The sequence below is a fragment of the Ixodes scapularis genome, unplaced genomic scaffold, assembly GCF_016920785.2.
Source record: "Ixodes scapularis isolate PalLabHiFi unplaced genomic scaffold, ASM1692078v2 ptg000065l_1__unscaffolded, whole genome shotgun sequence".
NCBI lineage: Eukaryota > Metazoa > Arthropoda > Arachnida > Ixodida > Ixodidae > Ixodes > Ixodes scapularis.
Genome location: NW_024609904.1, coordinates 190,148 through 202,461, shown reverse-complemented (window position 1 = coordinate 202,461; position 12,314 = coordinate 190,148). Strand labels below are relative to the sequence as shown.

General features: G+C 45.9%; 1 long non-coding RNA gene and 1 pseudogene across 1 annotated transcript; one reads left to right on the top strand and one right to left on the bottom strand.

The window, feature by feature from the left end:
- The window catches only part of LOC120849334, a 71,151-nt pseudogene extending 66,739 nt beyond the window's left edge, over positions 1-4,412 (top strand).
- Positions 4,413-4,452: 40 nt separating this feature from the next.
- Positions 4,453-8,955, bottom strand: LOC115313871. Its single transcript, XR_005717907.1, has 2 exons — positions 8,733-8,955; positions 4,453-4,552 (listed from the first exon to the last, which is right to left on the bottom strand). It is a non-coding gene; the product is annotated as an uncharacterized LOC115313871 (long non-coding RNA).
- Between the last annotated feature and the right edge of the window lie 3,359 nt (positions 8,956-12,314).

Here is a 12,314-nt window from a genome sequence, read left to right as displayed (position 1 = left end):
TATCAGTCATTTCGATAGGGTCGACTTTTTGAGTGGAGTTGCCCTTTAACTCTTTGCCTACCGCAAAATTTTCAAAAAAGAAAAGATTTGAAAATAACGATTCTTTTATGTGCCCTATACTCTGTTTCACCTTGTGTTGTACCGCAGGAAAGGCTACAAGCGCGAGCTCCTTGCTCTAGGGCACATCTCGGCGGCACAAGCTCTCGTGCACTAAGAGCATGCAGCTGCCAATGCTGAGCTCGAGCTTCTAGCCTTCGCTGCGGTACAATATAAGGTGAAACGGAGTGTATAAAATCGTGGTACCGACACGTGCACCGCTCAGAGTGAAAAAAAAAAAGGCGGGCTGCGCGAGCTGCATAATTACACTACAGCGCCGCCACGAACTGTCAACACACGCGCCCTCACGAGCTCCCGTTGCCGAGCCGCTCCGGTCCCAACACTACCCAAGTATTCTAGTACATCGAGCCCCACCCCTGCCCGTTTCGATCTGGATGAGCATCGTACCGGCGTGCGGTCGTGTATCACTACTACGTGATGCACGTTAAGGACCCCAGGCTAGCGGTTGTGCCGCACTGGCTAAATTGCTCATCTACAGCTGGGAGGCTCGTCGCCCCTGCGAGGCAGACCAAGTTCTAGGCTGTATAAACACACACACAACCCAATTTTTTTAGTACACTGTAATCATACTGTACTTTATTGCACTTAAAAAGAAGAGTATGGAGGGCGTGCGAGTTCTGCGGGAAGGTGGGGGCCTATGCAACATGTGTGCCCGCAGAACTGACCCTTCATACATGTATTAGAATACCATAGCTCAGCTGGCTCGGCTGCCTTCAAAAGAAAAGTCATTTTGGTTGCGGAAGACATCGGCAACAGTGCTGCCGGACGACAATCAGTCGTAAATGAAGGCAGCATCCACGGATGGAGACGACAAAAGCAAGCTCTGTTTGCGTTCAACGGAACGAGAAGCTTTAGGAGCCCAAAGAATGGCGTGTTCGCCGACGTCGAAGCAAGTCTCGGCGACTTCGTATAAGAGCAACGTGAACAGCACCTCGCCGTAAATATTGAGCTGCCGCAAGAGAACTTCGGCGAGCCGACATTGGGTTGCTCGCTTTATGCGCCGCGCCGCGTTTCCACTGCGTCGGCGCACACTCATCGCTCGCTCTTTCAAGAAGTGCGGGATTTCAAATACGCTCGACGGCACTGAAGACGACTGCCTTTGGGAGGAGGCGTCGGAAAAGGAGTCTGATGGAAATGATGACAGTGATTAAGGTTCAATTACGACGCAAATAAATTTTTTAAAGACTTCCTGGGTCACATTTTACGCGGTCCTTAAATTGTTTCATATTACGTGAATAAAACTTTTTTTTTCCTTCGCTGTATTCAAGTCATGCTTCGTATTATACGCGGGCTCGTATTATATGTGGGTTTTTACGGTAACTTCACTTAGTTACAAGTTACTGGAAAAAGTACCTAAGATACATAGTATACAGAAATTGAGAAAGGAAAGTACCTAGGTGTGTAACTCGGGTACAACAAAAATACCTAGGTACCGATTGCCAGGTACGTGTACCTACCGCAGAATATTGTGCATCCGCCCATTCGGCACTAAGCACCCACCCCCATAATTTGAAACATCTGAAAAAATATGCACAGAACATAAGATAAAATTGATGACTTCACATGCGCCCATCCCCTATTTTTTGCAATTATCTTCAAATTTTCAGTGGGTGCTTGCTCGGTATTTTTACGGTAGACACTTTACAACCCTGATTATCACATACTGCTTTGCTTTTTATCTGCCTTTAAAATTGCAAAATAGTCAACCAACATGAACTTTGCCTTCAGTTCCTGGATAACCTCACGTGCTACACATAGAAACGTCACAATGCGTCAAGCAGATGGTAGGGCACCACACATTTCCGGAAAGTTCTACAGCAGGGCGGGCGGAATTCTCTGGCACAATATAAAGAACAGGTTCACAAAAGAGCAATCGAGTGAAAATTAATCCTTGGAAGAAAATCTATACGGTTTTGAAGTGTTAAGAAGTCTGGGGAAGGTGGCAGTTATTCCAGGCATCACGTACGGGAACGGGGGCGACTGGCCTCGAATCAAACAAGCATAATTTTCTAAAGACAAGGCAGCAAGAGGCAAAAGGAATGGCCCCTAGAGCTTCCTCCAACGGCTCCAATAGAGCAGTCCAAGGACACCTCGGCTGGTTGAGCATAGAGGACAAGGAGACAGTGGTGAAGCCCAGCTAAGAGAGACACCCGAGACAGATGGATCAGAGAACGTGGACAAGATCTGGACCTACATGGTCTCCAGCGACCAGAACACGAAGTGGTGGGAAAAAACAAGGACACTCGCACATCACTGTCAGATCCCAACACGACCTTTGATGGATAGCAAAGACCGGAGCACCACGCTGCAGCCAAAGCCAAGGCGGCGAGGATGCTCGTGCAAGAGGAAGAGAGATAACGCTGGAGAAATAGCATGGCCTAGAAATCATCGTCATGGATGCACGGGGTAGAGAAGGACACAATTGAGAGTGTTTTCACGAAAACACCGGGGGAAGCAGTTTCTTATTCAATGCAGGGGCCGGGACTCTCCAAAGACGGCAGTGGAGGACCCACTTCACCGAAGACCTAGAGACTGCTTGCGCCAGCTGAGGGAAGGAGGCATATAGTGATGGACTGCAAAGGTATAAGGTCACAGCCAGAAATCGACTTGTTCCTGGAGGCTCTTGCCATTGGGACAGGGGCAGAAGCCACCATAGACTCGGCAGATGCAGCACAAGAGCCGTAGAGCAAGTATATGATGTACGTGTTCTCCCGCCAAAAAATGTTGCGTTTTTTCAATGCAACAATAAACTATGGATGATTCAAAGGCAAAGTGTAGTGCTAGCAGTCTGAACCTGATGCCAGTTTCAGAACTAACCATCATCTCATTTAAAAGTTAAGTGATTTTCTAAAACATTTTAATGGGAAAAATGCGGCCCATTTTAGCTCGTTTTTAGGTGACTGGTGCCATTCAGCTTCATGAATTCGAAAACTTTATTAACTGCCATTTTCCGATAAAAACTTCAGAAATTTGTTTATAATAGATATTGGTTAATTCTGGAACTTTCGCATCTGGTTCAGACCACTAGGATATTATTTGGGTGGAGAATGAGTGTTCACCTATGCGTAGTTTACTTTCGTGGTAAAAAAATGCTGTAATTTTTTTTTCTTTTGATGGGGGGCGGAAATGCCGAAATAAAACTTTCCAGAGAGCTTCTCTGCTAACAGCATTCCTTCAGCTAAAATATGCAATGGCTGGAAAAGAAAACTAACACTGGCAGCTCGAACTGTCTAGCTTTATTTGGAGGAACACCGATACAAAACTCTGATTACACATTTATCATCTGCAGTTTAAGATATATACAAATGCATAACACAATGCAAAACTATGCACACACTGACCAACAATACACAGGATGCAGTAAATCAAGCAAAACAAAAAGGATGTGGTAGTACAAAAGTCATCGTCTGGCATACATGACACCTGCGGTCCGAAAACTCCGACATACAGGTACACGGAAACTACAGTCAAATCCACTTATAACGAACGTGATAGCTCCGCGAAATGTGGTAGTTTTATCAGTAGTTCGTTATATCTGGACTTCCCTTTAAAACATTATAAATAAGGATAATGAAGCTGGTATTGGTAGTTTCACTCTGCCAGCTCTTTATTTAAAAAAACTGTTTACACGATTCTAACGGGCCCCCAATTGTAACGCGATTGCAGATTTAGCTTTCAGATAAATAAAAAGTAAATTGTTGCGGATTCTACCGCCCAAGTAAAATAATGTAGATTGATCACATACCTCATAGAACAGACTTTATGAAACGCACGCCAGCACAAAAATGAATGCCGTGCACTAGTACGACGATGGTTCTTCGCTGTCCACAAAGATAATTAATACTCGCTTTGGCCTAAAGTGTTTTAAGTGCCGCGCTTCCTGCGCATGTAAGAGTCCGAGGCCGTCGCCTCTGGCAGGGTCGCCTTTCAAACAATGCTTTCCCAGTTAAAAATAACCATTGGGTCCAATTAGTTATTGACAATTAGAACCAATGGGGAATCCTATGTGTGATTTCGGACTCCTAGTTAGAAAAAGTCAATTGGTTCCAATTAGTTGTCGACAATTAGAACCAATTGGGAATCCTATCTGTGATTTCGGACTCCTAGTTAGAAAAAGTCCATTGGTTCCAATTGTCGAAATCTAATTGAACATCAATTCGAACCAGTTCGGCATTGTCAATAGGATGCAACCAATTGGAAAAACCTTTTTCTGCTTTCGGACTCCCAATAGGAAAAAAGCAATTGGTCCAACTGTTCAAATCATATTGACAGATACGAATTGGGACAACTATTAGTGTTTGGATATCCCAAACAAGAAAAAGTTGCAACTAGATCTAAAGGTAGATAATCACGACAGTCTTTATTTAACTTGTTAGAAATGATTTCTTGCTTCCAGGCATCGTCGTTTTCTTCCAGGATAGCAGCTGCAGCTTCCCTAAAATAAAGGATAAATATGCATTAAATGACCTTATGGGACTATAAATGTTTAAATCAAGCTTAGAAACCTACTAAACATTTTTTTTTCGCTGCCAAGAAATTAGTTGCAGTGGTATAAACCTGCAGGCCTTGCATTAAAAGGCAAACATCCCTGGGTGACTGAAACACATTGGTCAAAATTAGGAGATGAAGCTTTTGCCGAGACTGGGCTAAATTCGCATCTGGGATGGTTTAAGTACTAAGTTTCCTATGAGCCTGTGAGACATATTCTCTGCTATAAGGAGAAAAAACAGTCAATTCAAAGGGATCTCTGTAAAGCTGGCCAGTGCACCTGAAAAATGCTTAAAGGAGCTGTGCAACGATATTAAATTGGAATGTTTTTGTCTCTACACGAGCTTACTGGCACACCTGGAACTCAAGGATACTCACATGCAACGCCATTGGCCAAGAAACTCCTTTGTTGCGGTGTAATTTCAAGGACAATAGCGATAATTTTCATTCAATCTCTCCTTTGCAAAATTTGATGACGTAACTCGGGGATCGCAGTACACCCAAGTGACGATATTTGAATGCGGTTCATAGATTGGACCCGAGCATTGCGTGGGCACTCGACTTGGGCTCGTGACAATTGCTAGCTCGAGAAGCATTCAGGTTGTGACCTGTGTCCAATCGCTGCAACGACGACAGCCGAGCCTTAACAATGTCTGGAATTCAGCCCGTGTCCTGCGCTTTGCCAACACCAGCGCGTGGCTATGATCAACACTGGCGGCATATAATCGGCTCCAGATCACGTGGCCGCTTGTTCTGGCTGCGAGTTGAGGGGGTGAACGCTGCTCGTTTTTCTTTAATTTTTTTCTGGGACTTCTATTGCGTAGGGTGAAAAATGAACGCGTGTTTCATAGGTCATTAACGTTGGGGGATCCGTTTTAAGCGGTATTTCCGCAAAGTACAAAAATTGTTGCATTGCTCCTTTAAAGTGTGCATGGGTGAAAAAATAAGTGTCTTTCGTATCTCGAAAAGAAATCGTGCATTGCAGGCTGTGTTCCAAATCTTACTCGAATGGATCAGAGGCAACGCTGGATGCGGGTAGGTTTTTGAACTTACCCTGAGTGAGACAGAGTAAATTTTGAAACATAGCTGCAAATAGTCCGCCGGATGAGATGCAAAATTTTTGGCACCTACTGTTATTTTATTAAAGGGACAATGAAGACGATTTTATTTAATTTTTTTAATGGTGTTTTTATGTTTCTTGGGAACATAGCATGCTGCCCAATTTTTTGTAGCCATTTGTGACGCGTATTTCTGTGCCTACGAAAGAAGTAAAGAAACCGAAACTGGACAATCTCCATTCTCGTTTCTGGGCCTCCAAAAACGGAGGTGACGTAGAGAGTGACGTCAAGTGTGAATAGTCGGTATCGGTAGTATTTAGGAGATCGAGATTCCGGGGACCGCTCGCGACTCCAACTAACTATAGGTGGCGCCACTCATTTTTCAAGATGGCGGGTTTAGTGAGGGTCAGAGATGCGTGCCGCTGTTGAGCCTGTCTAGCGTGCTGGCTTCACTGAGCGACATAAATTATTTCTGGTAATACGAGGAAGCTAATGTTTTATGAGCGCAGGTCACCTCTTTAACCTGAAAACAAGAACGGTGTTTAGCGTATTAATTACGGAAGGATGCGCGTTTTAATTCTGGAGCGAAACCGAAACTTACCTCTATTTTGGATTTAACTTCTCGACAGAGGTCTTAATTTCGGATTCCTTCATGACTCAAGATGTGTCTCACATGGTAATTATTTACTTAGAAAAGTTGTTCGCGGAAACCTTATTTTGTGACATAGTGTTCGATCCAGGCTGATATTCGTAGTTGTTGAAAAAATCAGTGCTGATATCTCTGCGTTCTCGCTGCCTTTTTCTCGCTCAGATAATTGTCATGGGAAATAACGAGAATCACCCCAGCACAGGAATAAGAGAATAATTCCAATTTTTACAATATGTCCACGAAACGCATAAACTAATAAACGCTGCTCTCACTGCAACAACCCAAGACGGAATCCGAGTCAGACAGCTGGAGTGCGTGTGTGTGTTTTTATAGCACCGCGTGACGCGTAGGACTTCATATCACATCCAGCGTTTAACTGTTTGTCTATCTTGATAACTATGTAAGAGATTTTCATATGCTAAAAAGAAAACAGAATTATATCTTTCTGGAAAGACTATTATGATTAAATAGAGTATTCTCGTGATCTTGGCTTTAATTAGAGGCATACATTGCCGCGATTTGTATTATAATAATAACATTAAAGTTCGCATATTTGAATAAGTAATTATTCAAGCTCTAATATAATTTGTTGCTTATGATCTAATTTTAAACGCGCGAAGAAATATGACAATGAAAACTGTGCTAATTATCATCACTGGTTCCAATTTCTGCATTTTAATTACAAATAAAATAAAAATAGTCTAAAATCAATGAAAACATTCTAGCTAATGTGAGAAATCCATGTAAAATTACATTAATTGTGGGTAAAGTATATTGTACTATCGAAGTCGCGACTTTTGACAATCGGCAAACCGTTCAAAGTCGCCGCCAATATTCTTCCAGACCAAATGCCCAAAAGTAAAAAAAAAAAGCCTTTTTTTAATTACTAGTTTTTTCATAACATTTATTTACTTTTGTATTTGCTCGCCGTCATTTTGCCAATCTCAGCCTTTCCAGTTCGAAGGAACGCCTACCTGCTTGAACGTCTGGTCACTGCAGCACGTTTCGTTGGCGTTGGAAGCCGGTGAAACAGTAGTGAGTTTTAATATTGCGTATACGAGCGAACTCAAGCACTGTGTGTTTGCGTTAGCTTTGCGCGTTCCACACTGCGCGTGTGCGGAGCCCGAAATCGCGGTCTTGGATGGCGCATGGCGATGAGGCGCACGCACAACGTGGGGCACGCGACTCTAACGCAAACGCACACCGCTTGCGTTTGCTTCTATGCGCAATACTAAAACTATAGAGTAAGGCACAATCCCATACCGGCTGAAGCACTACGTTGGGACAGTGAAGAGTGTTGTTTGCATTCGGAAATGACATTTGCGAGCCATTATCGCGAGCAGTTCCGCCATGCCCGCTGAGCAGGAGAATCGGGGGACCCTCACTAGAGCGCTTCCCGTTTCCCCCGCGGGAGGGCGAGCGTCGAGCTGGAGACGCGAGCGCGGTGGCGCGGTCGTTTCGTCGAATCTGTCAACATGGACGGCAATGCCGCTCTCGCGAGCGAGTTTTCGTTCAGTAACCCAACGCAAACGGAACGGGAGTACGCGTGTGGCGGCCTCCGCCATCACCCGAGGGAGACCGCCCAGCCGGTAACGAGCGGCCCGCATGCCGAAGTGCTTATAGTTGCTCGTTGGCCGTTTCGCGTCCAGCGCAGCAAAGGAAAAAAACAATCATGCTGCTTTATTTACGGTTTAGTAATCCTTTCCGGTCCGATTTATTCTTTTCATGGTTATTCAAGCGGAAATTAGAACAGTATTCCTAAAAACCGAGAACCAAAACGTGACCGAGGGCGCGTCTCTCGTTTCGACCAATCGCCGAGGCGTCTCTTGTGACGTCGCGCTTCTTGGCCTCGCATCGGTCACGTGAGCTCCGCTTCTCCTGGCTTCTCCCGCAACTCTCGGGGCGTCGCTCCAGTCGATTCCGGTACGATTATTACCGCGACTGTTTGATTGATTTGCGCGGCACACAAGCGTCGGTTTCGGCTGAAATTTGGGCGACGTGGCCTTAGACGTGCCTGGAAGCCAGTTCGATCGCCAAAAAGGTGTCCGAAATTGCCTTCATTGTCCCTTTAAGTCATCAAATTCCGGAGGTAATGACCCGACATCACCGACCGACCGCCCCACTCATCGAAAATTCCCCCAAAATTGCTTAATTTTGAATCCCAAAGCTTCCATTTTTGAAACTGTGCCCAGTCAGTGTTTTCAGCAATTCATAGTTTAGTTTTGAGATGCTTAAAACGCACTTTCCTCGCGGACACCCAACAACTTCCGAACTGATAGCTGCCCGGAAAATTTTCTTCTCGAAAGCTATACATTCACGCTCGTATCGTTCACTGAAGATCAAGCAACGAGTGTCTCAGCAGATCTAACAATCCGAAATCCCCAAACTGCAGCGCAACAAGGACAAAGAAAATTTCTTACCTTGCTCCCATAAACGTTTGTTGCCAATCCTTCGCGCTCTAACAAGCTGGCAGGTCAAATGAAGTAATTATCACCGCACCATTAAGCACTCTGCAGCAGTAAAACACAAAAAAACTCTTGCCATAACCATGCTACGAATGCCGTGCACGCCATCGGCGCCATGTGCTTCATGCTTCGCTTCCACCAACGTTACGCTTCCACCGTCCTCGCGGTGCCATCTTTGCCGCCCAGTGTACACCGACGCTGCCGGAAATTCCGACTAAGTCTAGCAACAGAGTTTTTTTTCTTTTTTTTCGTTTTTATATTATTATTATTTTTTATTAAACAGCGTACGAATTGTTTTCCCCCATTTCAAATTGCGATGTTGAAAAAATTTATTGCAACGCAATACTGAAAAAAAAAAAAAGAAATTGCGATCTTTGGAAACTTGAAAATTGGAAACATTGAAAACAAAGTTGGAAACATTGAATCCAATTAGAGTGACCGATTAGGTGACCCAGTGCCAACTGAATTTTATTGATCCTAATTGGGATAACCAGTTGGAAACATTGAATCCAATTGAGTGACCAATTAGGTGGCCCAGTGTCAACTGAATTTTATTGATCCCAATTGGGATAACCAGTTGGAAACATTGAATCCAATTAGAGTGACCAATTAGCTGACCCAGTGCCAACTGAATTTTGTTGGTCCTAATTGGGGTAACCAGTTGGAAACATTGAATCCAATTAGAGTGACCAATTAGGTGGCCCAGTGCCAATTGAATTTTGTTGGTCCTAATAGACCTTATGCGAAATTGCTTTGTGGTCTGACAACAGTGAGAGTGTCGCCATTTTAATGTTGGCAAGCGCTGTCGGCACCGAAGCATGCATGGAGGCATCGGAGACAGCCGCACGGGCAATGTGCGATTGCGCAGTAACTATTTTCCGCCTTCTGACCATGTTATGTGGGCGAGCAGTTTAAATAACCTACCGCAACTGTCTGACAAAACTCTCAGAGGTCTCTGCACGCTGGCGACAACCGTCGAAGCAGCGGACCAAGCCCTACGCCTTCGCTGTGGAAGCTTGCCGCCAGCGTGTGCACAGGCCTCCGAAAGGACTATACACGTTTGCAAGCGCAATCATCATCAGTACCGACTTAGCCTCGAACCGCGCGATGGGCGCGCCGAATGGAGGCCTACTCTCAAACTAGGACGATAGCTCCACTCTCACGATTATCGTTAGCGAGAGGTGGCGCAAGCTACCGCCTGTTACAAAGAGTACAACGGTACAGTTACTATCAGAGCCGTATATGTAGAGAGTTTGGTCAATGGGAGGCGCGGGCAGAGCCAGGGCGTGCGGCAGACTCGGAAAGAAGGCTTGGCATGCTCTCTTGACCAACCAGAAGTCGAAAAGGATCCCCTAGCGGTGGTAGCGAGAAACAATTCTGAGCCGATCGATCATCGAAGGCATCGAAGGTCTCTGTTCGTATATGGTCTTAATAAGTGCGTAAGAGTGAAGTGTAGTAACTCTTTGTGGTTGAAAATAGGGTGCACGTGTTGTTTTGATCATGATCATGCAGAAAGATGTAAGAAACGAATGCGCCGCTCAACTCTGTTTTGCGCGGACAGAGTGTGACCGCTCTGACGGCAGATTCCCGGCGCTCGGCGTTTGGCGTAAGGATTGTGTCGATCTTTCCGCTAGTCGCACTCTTCCACCATCATTTCAGATGAGTGTGATCACTGATCTCTATGACAATTGCTGGATCGCGCTTCCCCGCTTGTTCGCTGCAGCGCAAGTGAAGCCACCGGGCATCACTCGCTTGGGATACGATTTGCCGTTTTTGCTAGCCTTTGCTGCGGTTTTCCAGCGTGCTGACGACACGTTTTCTACTCGTTCGTCGTCATTCGCCGAAGAAGTTTTTTGAAGACTCTGTGTATTGTTGAGACTTTCCGTTGTGAACACGTGGAAAATTTTACGAAAGTGCAGTGTCGCAGGAAAAAGGCACAACGCGTCGAAAGGAAGGGCTGGCGGCGTGTTCAAAGCATCCTTGGCACGCCGAAGTGCCGTGTCTCTGTGCCTTCGCACGCTTGGATACCGACCAAGAACCGACGCCGTGTGTATGTGTTCAGCGAGTGCAATGTGCGTGAAGCTGTTCGTGCCTCTGGATCAGCGTCTTTTCCCCTCGCGGTTTAGGAACGAGCTTAATCCAGCGTCCACTAGCGACGGAGGATGGGGAGAAGGTACGTCTTTTTTTCGTCCTTAGACGATTTACACAATACCGTGCACAACAGCTCCTCATCACTGATCAGTGCTGGCTTATTATCAACCTACGCGACTCGCCTAATTGTAATTGGTCAACAGATTGCACACGACCATATCGGCCGCGCTTCAAAGATTTTCATTCTCGCCGTCTTGTACTTTTGCTTTCGAAAACCCCACTGGCTCCACGTACAACGTTGCCCTATTCGTGCTCCCACGGAATCTATTAGAGTAGATTTGGGATATAGCCATGGTTAATATAGAACATAAGAATACGTACAGATCTCCCCCTTTTATTGATAGCAACTCACCGGAACAGCTGGACGATCCAGAACTCCGTGGCCGATATATATAAATGATCTAAAGGCATCTACGCGCGACACACGTTCAGAACTTTGGCGCGGCGTCAATTCTTGACCGGTATCCAAGCGTGCGAAGGCACAAAGATGCATCACTCAGCGTGCCAAGGAAGCTTTGATCACGCCGCGACACCGGCGACACGTTTTCGACGAGTTGTACCTTTTGATACGGCTTCACGCACATTGCACTCGCTAAACACATTCACACGGCGTCGGTTCTTGGTCGGTATCCAAGCGCGCGAAGGCACAGAGACACGGCACTTCGGCGTGCCAAGGATGCTTTGAACACGCCGCCAGCCCTTCCTTTCGACGCGTTGTGCCTTTTTCCTGCGACACTGCACTTTCGTAAAATTTTCCACGTGTTCACAACGGAAAGTCTCAACAATACACAGAGTCTTCAAAAAACTTCTTCGGCGGATGACGACGAACGAGTAGCAAAACGTGTCGTCAGCACGCTGGAAAACCGCAGCAAAGGCTAGCAAAAACGGCAAATCGTATCCCAAGCGAGTGACGCCCGGTGGCTTCACTTGCGGGAGCGGCAAGCGCGATCCAGCAATTGTCATTGAGATCAGTGAGTGTGATTGAAACATCACGTGTACCATATTTTCAGCCATCGAAAGTTACTCCAATGCAGTTATCAGGTTTGTTGCTCGCGACCACCGCCAGGGTATTATTTCCGGCTTCTGGTTGGTCACATTCGAATTTCTGAAGACGCCCTGGGAACACGCCCAGCCCGCTTTCGGCCAATGGCGCCGCTTCATTTGTCTCCTATACTTCCCAACGAATGGCCAAACTCTCTACATATACGGCTCTGGTTACTATTTATCCATCCACCGAGCATCGTCTCAAACGAGAGTTCCTGCTCTGTGGCGTTGCTCAGAGGTTGTCGAGGTCTTTTTCGTCGTTCTTTTGTCTGGTGGTCTTGTGTCTCTGTTTTCGCGTTCTGCCGGTTCTGCGCTCTTCCCGCTTGTGCTCTTTTCAAGGCA